Source organism: Theropithecus gelada, chromosome 9 (genome assembly GCF_003255815.1).
Source record: "Theropithecus gelada isolate Dixy chromosome 9, Tgel_1.0, whole genome shotgun sequence".
Lineage (NCBI taxonomy): Eukaryota > Metazoa > Chordata > Mammalia > Primates > Cercopithecidae > Theropithecus > Theropithecus gelada.
In genome coordinates this window covers 66376787-66386868 of record NC_037677.1, presented here as the reverse complement: position 1 = coordinate 66386868, position 10082 = coordinate 66376787, and the positions used below count along the sequence as shown (strand labels likewise).

General features: G+C 40.7%; 1 non-coding gene across 1 annotated transcript; it reads left to right on the top strand.

Annotated features, from left to right (window-relative positions):
• The first annotated feature begins 9795 nt into the window (after positions 1–9795).
• Positions 9796–9877, top strand: TRNAS-UGA. The gene has a single exon. It is a non-coding gene; the product is annotated as a tRNA-Ser (tRNA).
• The last annotated feature ends 205 nt before the right edge of the window (positions 9878–10082 follow it).

The window sequence follows — 10082 nt, the reverse complement described above, 5'->3', positions numbered from 1 at the left end:
CAGGACATTGGTCTGGGCAAGATTTTCTGTGTAAGACCTCAAAAGCACAGGCAACCAAAGCAAAAATAGACAACTTGGATTTTATCAAGATAAAAGTCTTCTGTATAGCAGAGGAAACAATCAACAAAGTGCAAAAACAACCCACAGAATGGGGGAAAAGATCCTCAAACTACCCATCTGACAAAGGATTAATAACCAGAGTATATAAGGAGCTCAAACAACTCAATGGAGAAGAAAATAATAATAATCTGATCAGAAAGTGGGCAAAAGAGCTGAACAGACATTTCTCAAAAGAATACATACATGGCTGGACATGGTGTCTCAAGCCTGTAATCTCAGCACTTAGGGAGGCTGACGTGGGAGGAGCAACTGAGGACAGAAATTTGAGACCAGCCTGGACAATACAGCAAGACTCTATGTCTAAAAAAAAAAAAATTAAATTACCCATGCCTGTAGTAGTCCTAGCTACTTAGGAGACTGAGGCAAGAGGATCACTTGAGCCCAAGTGTTCAAGGCTGCAGTGACCTGTGATCACTCCACTGCACTCCAGCCTGGGTGACAGGGTGAGACCTTATCTTTTAAAAAAAAAGAAAAAAGAAAAAAAAAAGATGATGATAACATACAAATAGCAATGAGTATACGAAAAAATGCTCAATGTCACTAACCATCAGAGAAATGCACATCAAAACTACAATGAGATAACATCTCACCCCAGTTTAAATGGTTCTTATAAAAAAGACAAGCAATAACTGATGCTGGCAACGATGTAAAGAAAGGGAAACCATTATACGCAGTTGGCAAGAATGTAAATTAGTACAGCCACTACAGTAAACAGCATGGAGGTTCCTCAAAAGACTAAAAATAGAACTACCATATGATCCAGCAATTCCACTACTGGGTATACATCCAAAAGAAAGAAAATTGCCAGGGCATGGCAGCTCATGCCTGTAATCCCAGCACTTTGGGAGGCTGAGGCAGATGTGTCAGGAGTTTGAGACCAGCCTGGCCAACATGGTGAAACCCCGTCTCTACTAAAAATACAAAAATTAGCCAGGTATGGTGGCACACACCTGTGATCCCAGTTACTCATGAGGCTGAGTCAGGAGAATCACTTGAACCCGGGAGGCAGAGGTTGCAGTGAGCCAAGATCACGCCATTGCACTCCAGCCTGGGCAACAAGAGAGACTCTCTGTCTCAAAAAAAAAAAAAAAAAGAAAGAAAGAAAGGGAGGGAGGGAGGGAGGGAGGGAGGAAGGAAATCAGTATGTCAAAAAGATATATGAACTCCCATGTTTATTTAAGCACTATTCATGATAGTCAAAATACGGAATTAATCTAAATGCTCATCAGTGGAAGAATGGATAAAGAAAAAGTGGTATAAATATTATTCAGCCATAAAAAAGAATGAAATCCTGTCACTTGCAGCAACATGTATGGAACTGAAGTTCATTACCTTAGTTGAAATAAGCCAAGCACAGAAAGACAAATATTGCATGTTCTCACTCATATGTGAGAGGTAAAACAGTGGATCTTATGAAAATAGAGAGAAGACTGGTGGTTACAAGATGCCAGGTAGGGTGGGGGGAACAGAAAGATGAAACGAAATTGATTAACCAGATACATATTTATACCTATTCAATAGTTTAATAGAAGAAATAAATCCTAGTTTTTAGATAGATCAGTAGGGTGTTTATAGTCTACAGCAGTCTATTGCACATTTCAAAAAAGCTAAAAGAGAATAATTCAAATGTTTCTAGCATAAAAAAGACAAATATTTCAGGTGATCGATATCCTAACTACAACGATTTAGTATTTACAAATCATGTATTAAATTATCATATGTACCTCAAAACAATGTACATTATGCATCAATAAAAATAAATTAATTTTTAAAAGGCAAGTAACAATATTTTCAAAACACTAAAAAATAAAGACATGAAGTAGTAATACATGCTGTAACATGGAAAAACCCAGCAAACATGCTAAGAGAAAAAAATGGACATAAAAAGCCACATATTGTATGATTCTATTTACATAAAATGTAATAGGCAAACAGAATATAGAGACAGAAAGCAGATTCGTGATTGCAGGGGCTGAGGAAAGTGGGGAGTGAAGAGTGGTTGCTTACTGAGTACAGGTTTTCCTCTTGGGCTGATGAAAATGTCCTGGAATATACAGTATTGACAGTAACACAGTATTATGAATGTAATGGAAACCACTGATTCATACACTTGAATGGTTTAAATGGTGAATTTTACCTCAATATAACAAAAGTAGAAAAATTACCATGTACACAGTTACAACTATGTAAAAATATACATAAGTATAGGGGAAAAGACTAAAATAATAGTTTTTAAAAGACTTAGGTGGGTTGAGTTTTTTTCTGGTTTTCAAACTTTTTATTAATATTATATTGTTTTCACAACAAAAAAAGATAATTATCATATATTGAGTACCTACTATATATTAAACACTGTACTAGGTATTTTAATGAATCAAGAGTGTCTTCCAGCCTGCTGGGTAAACAGAAAACATGTGACAGAAACATGGAAGGGAGCAAAGGTATCTAGTTCTAGGAGGAAAAACTGAATGCCTTAGTTATCTATTGCTGTATGACAAACTATCCCTAAACATGGCAGCTTCAAACAATAAATATTTAGCAAATATCTCTTGTGTATTTAAAGGCATGGGCATAGATGAGCTCTCTAAGGTCAATGTGATGGTTAATTTTAGGTATCAACTTGACTGGGCTAATGGACGCTGTGATGGTTAATACTGTCAACTTGATTGGATTGAAGGATGCAAAGTATTGTTCCTGGGTGTATGTGTCAGGGTGATGTCAAAGGAGATAAACATTTGAGTCAGTGGACTGGGAGAGGCAGACCCAGCCTCAATCTGGGTGGGCACCATCTAATCAGCTGCCAATGCGGCTAGAATAAAGCAGGCAGAAGTTGGAAAGAGCAGACTTGCCGAGTGTTCCGGCCTTCATCTTTCTCCTGTGTTGGATGCTTTCTGCCCTCGAACATCAGACTCAAAGTTCTTCAGCTTTTGGACTCACACCAGTGGCTTGCCAGGGGCTCTCGGGCCTTTGGTCACAGACTGAAGGCTGTTGCACTGTCAGCTTCCCTACTTTTGAGGTTTTGGGACTCAGAGTGATCCACCACTTGCTTCCTTTCTCCTCAACCTACAGACAGCCTATCGTGGGACTTTACCTTCTGATCATGTGAGTCAATTCTCCTTAATAAACTCCCTTTCATATACATGTCTATCCTATTAGTTCTGTCCCTCTAGAGAACCCTGATTAATACAGATGTCCAAATATCTGGTAAAATGTTATCTATGGGTATGTTTGTGAAGGTATCTCCAGAAGAGATAAACATCTGCATCAGTAGAGTGAGTAAAGAAGACCACCCTCACCAATGCAGGCAGGCAGTATCCAATCCACTGAGGGCCTAAATAGGACAAAAAGGCAGACGAAAGGCAAATTTTTTCTCTCTCTTACTGAGCTGAGACATCCATCTTTTTCTGCCCCCAGACATCAGCATTTTTGGTTTTTGAGCTTTCAGACCTGAACTGAACTATATCACCAGTTTTCCTGGTTCTTCTGCTTGCAGATGGCAGATCATGAGACTTCTCAGCCTCCTTAACCACATAAAGCAATTCCTATAATAAATCTCCTCATGTGTATATGTGTATATATATATACGTACACACACACACACACATATATACACACAGACTATCTTAGGGACCCTGTTTCCCTAGAGAACCCTGACTAATACAGTCAAGGAAAAAGACTTGGTTTTCCTATATAATGTAATAGCCCCCCAAAAAAATAAGAATTAGTAAAAGGGATGACAGTATCTTGTAAGGAAATAAAACGGTGCTATAACTCCTTAAAGTTATAAGATTGGTGGTCTGTGGATCTAGTTGTGCCCCAATTATAATCCCAATACAGGCCGGGCGCGGTGGCTCAAGCCTGTAATCCCAGCACTTTGGGAGGCCGAGACGGGCAGATCACGAGGTCAGGAGATCGAGACCATCCTGGCTAACACGGTGAAACCCCGTCTCTACTAAAAATACAAAAAAATTAGCCGGGCGTGGTGGCGGCGCCTGTAGTCCCAGCTACTCAGGAGGCTGAGGCAGGAGAATGGCGGGAACCCGGGAGGCAGAGCTTGCAGTGAGCCGAGATCGAGCCACTGCACTCCAGCCTGGGCGACAGAGTGAGACTCGGCCTCAAAAAAAACAAAACAAAACAAAAAAATAATAATAATCCCAATACATTGATCATAGCTGTATTTTAATGTAATCCTTAAAATTGTTCATTTCAGTTGCCTTTATAAAAATCCCACTACATCAACCCCATATATAGAGCTTGTCCATAGGGTTTTATAGGGAATCAATTCATTTCTATAAATAACTGGGTATAAGATTTCATTCTTAATAAGCTTATTCTGCCCTTCGATATCTGATTTGGTTTAAAAAAATAGATTAAGATGTCTTTGGTAAGTCCAGATCTCTGCTATCACATAGTCAAAGAAAACTACTTTTTTGAGAATTCGAGGTTGAATATTACACTGGCATCACACCGTTTAAGAAAAGAAGACCCCATCCTTCTTGATTCTTCTTACTTCTTAATTGGCCATGGCATTAAGAGACTGCTTAGGTACGAAAATCCTGTAAGTAAGCTTACCTAGTGCTAACTAGGACATATCTTCAACCTTCTTCAAACATTTACGTATAAGTACCACAGTGACTAAAATCCAACCCACAATTAATTACTTAAGCTTTAAAAGTACGGTCATTTGCAATGCAGCAATTCCTTGGTAATTATTTCCATCACTTTTCATGATACATTTAATTTACTGACTAAAGCTTAATGAAGGTTTTATTGCCAATAACTTCATAATATTCTTTGTCCAATTTGTACTAAGTCCTCTCACATATGGTATCCAAAACATATACCTAGAGTTATTCTCCAATTCATATAAAATTACAGAAAAGAAATCCTAAATAGTGGCAAAGCCTCTAAAACTCTGCAGTTGTAGTCAAACCTATTCCTTTCAAGTGAAATGCAAAAGCACACAAGGCAGCTAAGTTAAAATTACCACACTTTGATCACCTCTTGTTGGTTACTATGTGTTTTGTGTGAAATTTTCATAATACAACTGCATAAAAGAAAGAACAAGGATTTGGGATCTGATTGGCCTAGCTTGAATTGTGTGGTAGGCAAAAATCTAAGATGTCCCCAAGATTCCCACCCCTGCTATTACACTCCCTAAATAATCCCCTTCACTTCTGCAGGACTTATGAATATAATAGAATAATCACTTTCATAATTTCATTCTATTATATAAAACTCCATTGTAGCAGACTACAGAGGAATTATCATGCTGATCTTGAAGAAGCAAAGTACCATGCTGTGGAAACAGCCACATGGCAAGGAACAAAGTGGGCAGCCTATAGGAACTGAAAATGCCCCCCTACTGACAAGCAGCAAGTCTTACAACCACAGGAGCTGAATTCTGCCAACAACTAGTTAACTTAGAAGAGGACCCCAAACCTCAGATGAGATTGCAGCCCCAGTCACCACCTTGAGACCAGATGAAACCCTGAGCAAAGAACCCAGTGAACACATAATCACACTCCTCACCTACAGAAACTGTGAGGTAATAAATGTGTGTTGTTTTAAGCCATTAAGTTTATGGTTCTTTCTTATGCAGCAATAGGAAACAAATACAAGTCACATGCCCACTCCTTGGCCAGAGGAGGGTGGGATACCTTGACTCACAGACAAAGTAACATTTCATCCAATGGCGGAGGGGTGGTGCCCCTTAAGTACAATTGAGGTGTCAGTATCAGTTGGGAGGATAGATTCTGGAATAAAGAACAAAAATGACCCATCACAACACATTCACTATCTGACATCTCATATGCCTTCAACATTCAACTCATGACTCTTCCCTACTGGAGGCTTTGTCTACTGCCATCTATACATCTCAATTTATATGCCATTGTGCCAGAGACTAACAAATAATACATGAGGGCAACAAAATGAGTGAGAACACTAAGCTAATATTACAAGTTATACCTCTGTCTGCCAATACACTCGTGTCGCTTAATGATAAGGATATGTTCTGAAAAATCCATCCTTAGATGATTTCCTCATTGTGCAAACATTATAGAGTGTACTTACACTAACCTAGATGGTATGGACTACCACACACTTAGTCTATATAATACAGCCCCTAGGGTCCCCAACTGGTACCCTAGGAGGTGAGCAGGTGAGAGAGAAAAGCTTCATCTGTATTTACAACCATTCCCCATTGCTCACATTACGACCTGAGCTCTACCTCCTATCAGATCAGCATTAGATTCTCATAGGAGCATGAACCCTACTGTAAAGTGCACAACCTACTGTGATGTAGGTTGTGTGTTCCTTATGACAATCTAATGCCTGATGATCTGTCACTGCCTCCCATCACCCCCAGATGGGACTGTCTAGTTGCAGGAAAACAATCTCAGGGCTCCCACTGATTCTACTTTATGGTGAGTTGTGTATTTCATTATATATTACAATGTAATAATAATAGAAATAAAGTACACAATAAATGTAATGCACTTAAATCATCCCAAAACCATCCTCCCTCCCCCAGTCTGTGGAAAACCGTCTTCAACAAAACTGGTCTCTGGTGCCAAAAAGGTTGGGGACCACTGGTGTAGCCTATGCTCCTAGACTACAAACCTGTACAGCATATTCCGTAGGCAACCGTAACACAATAGTGTTTGTGTATATAAACATTAAAAAGATACAGTGAAAACACAGTATTAAAGTTTTATGGGACTACTGCTGTATATGTGGTCCACCATTGACTGTAATTAGCTATGTGCTTGGGCAAGCTATTCATGGCCACAGTTTCCTCCTGTAGATGAAGAGATTGGACCAGCTTTAATGGTTCTTCCAGCATTAAAATTCTATGATTTTACAAAATGCTCCCAAAACCATCAAAATAATTTAAAATAAATTTCTGATTTGCTATAAAAGAAAAAAGAAATGCCATACTGCTCCCAATCACATCCCCTGTTCCTCCCAGTATTCTGTCTGCCTCTGAATATGGCACCAAGAAGGGTTTTCTGAGAAAGTCACAACATATTTGCCTTCCACACCCAAATTAGCTTAATAGAAACTGCCACATTAAAAAAACAGAAACAGGGAGTGGCAGGGAGGAGACCATCAGGATCACCAGTGGACCTTTACCAACTGAAATTTGTATATGGTTGCAAAACAATGTTTTATGATATGATTGTCATGAATTAGGAATATATGTATTTTACTTCTGTATTCCTAACTTGCTGCTCACTGCATTAAATGACAATGCTAAAGACTTAAGGTTGGAGCCAAAAGAACTCATTTGGATTTGGAAATTCACACTTTTGCAGGGGGGTGGTGGGAGGAATCAACAATTTTGATCTCTTGGCTCATTCTAGCATTATAATAAATCAGCAAAAAAAAAAAAATTATTTCACTGTTTTAAAAGCCTACATTAACTCAAACAAGCTAAAAGTTAAATATTAAATATAGGTATTTCACTTGAAATGTTGCAAAGACATTTTAATCACAATTGTTCTCACAAAATATACAATAACTTTATAATCGATTCTTTTCCCCATAGTCTTGCTTTCCCCTCCCAAAATAAAAAAAGCCCTCTCAAAGTAAAAATTTTGATTGAGCAATTTTAACCATAATCAATTTCCATTACTGTCAAGCTTTGAAGCAATTGAAGGGATTCTTTAAAGGGGAAGGAAAGGTTATGGAAGAAAACGTTTCAGTAAACATTATCATCATCCAACTGCACAGAAGGAAAGATAAAAATGGCTTCAAGATCAAAATACAATGAGTAAAATTAGGTAAAGTTAAATTTTAGGTTATCTCAGGGCATAGGTAAGGGAGGAGGTTACCCCTCATATTGTCTTATGCCCAATTTCTGCCTCCAAAGAAAGAAGAAGTAAAAACTAAAAGGCAGAAATGAAATCCACTGGCAGACAGCCCAGCGCCACACCCTGGGACTAGTAGTTAAAGATCAACCCCGATCGGTTATGTTATCTATAGATTACAGACATTGTATAGAAAAGCACTGTGAAAATCCCTGTCCTGCTCTATTCTGTTCTAATTACTGGCACATGCAGCCCCCAGTCATGTACCCCCTGCTTGCTCAATCCATCATGACCCTCTCACGCAGACCCCCTTAGAGTTGTAAGCCGTTAACATGGACAGGAATTGCTCACTCAGGGAGCTTGGTTTTTGAGAAGTGAGTCTTGCCGATGCTCCCAGCTGAATAAAGCCCTTCCTTCCTTAACTCCGGGTCTGAGGAATTTTGTCTGCAGCTTGTCCTGCTACATAGGTACAATCTAAGGACAAGATTTAAAAAACAAAAATGTAGTTCTTGGACAATACCTATTGGAAAAAGTGCAAGTGAATTTTGTGTTTATGATAAAATCCATGCCTGGCCATATTGGGAATTATTTTGTTCCCATGCAGTATTCATAGAGAAAATGGGATCCCTCCTGTAGCTCTGCCAAAATAAAAGAATAAAATTCCTGAAAGAACAATCTCAAATCAGACAAAATTTATCCTCACAATTCTCAAATATTCTGCTCCTCTTCCACAATTAAATGGGTGTAGACATTTAACACTACACTTTGGTTTCGAGAAATGGTATGGAAGGTCTCAAGAAAAGTTACACACCTTAAGTAGCGGAACCACAACACAGAGGCTTCCAAAGGTGGAGTTGCCTTCCTGCCTTATTATGAAACGTACCATTATGAGAAGGGCAGTGAGTTTCCACGAATACTCCTAGAAACTTAAACTAGTGAAAGGCCTTCTGTTATTTTTCTCAAATTGTCCATCAACAGAACTTGGCGCTTCTGTGGCGCCACGTGAAGCAGGTAGTGGCTTCGGAGGCGCTCTGGAATCAGCCGCGCCAACCTGCGGCACAACCCCGGGCCTCAGGCCTGAGGTGGGCAACAGGACCAGACCTCGGTTCTCAAGGCTTTAACGAAATAACGCTGGTAAAGCATCTAGGGCAGAAGCCACACAGAACACAAGAAGGCATTAATGGCATTTGAAGGTATTGAATGCAGACTAATGCGCAGAACTTGGTTCTCAGACCACGTCCCCGGCCACCCATCTCCTGAGAGAGCGGAGAGCACACTTGCGGCCTGACGTCTCCCAGCTGAGCTCGGCAATGAAGGGATCACTGAAGAATTAAAAAATGGGAGACGACTGCTTGGGCAGAAGCCCGCGGGGGACTAGCCCACGGGCAAGTATCCCGACTCCTCACACTTCCTGCCTCAATGCGCAGAAGAAAGTGTTCTGAAGGCGACGCCCCGCCAAGGCGGGAAACGCCGCGGAAGACGCTTCTCTCGCAGAAATGCCAAATTTTCGGGAGCGCGGGCCCGCAGCACGTAAGAGAACAGATCTTTTTGTTTCACGGCCCTCTGGTAGACTTAATGAAGCGGGAGGGCGAAAACCAGGTCAACGACCAGAAGCCAGGCAAGGTTGCGATTTTCGAAGCACAGCGAAGGGAAGAGTTTCTAAGTTCTGAACGTACCTCTACCCAGGGTGGTTTCTATTATTTCTTTGCGTCTACCCTGTAGTTCCCGCACCCGGAGCCCTCAGCCCCGCCGCTTCTCGGCGAGCTGAGCTCAGAGGGTGCGTGCCCCGCCCGCTCGCGGGCCTGGCGTGAGCGCAGTGGTTGTTACACTAAAGTGTCTCCGCCTCTCCGATCTCCCCGTGGCAGCGATGGCCGAGTGGTTAAGGCGTTGGACTTGAAATCCAATGGGGTCTCCCCGCGCAGGTTCGAACCCTGCTCGCTGCGGAAGCGGGTGCTTCTGTCTTTTCGATTGTTTTTAATAAACACCTTCAAATGAAAACTTTTACTCTTCTCTCTGTATTTTCAATGCCTGCCAGCTAAATGGCGCGCCAACGGAGTGGTTTTATACGCCGTAGAAAAGGAAATAAATGTCAGTGCAAACACGCACTGTTTACACCAAGAGGAAAATCCTTCCACTGCCCTAAAAGGC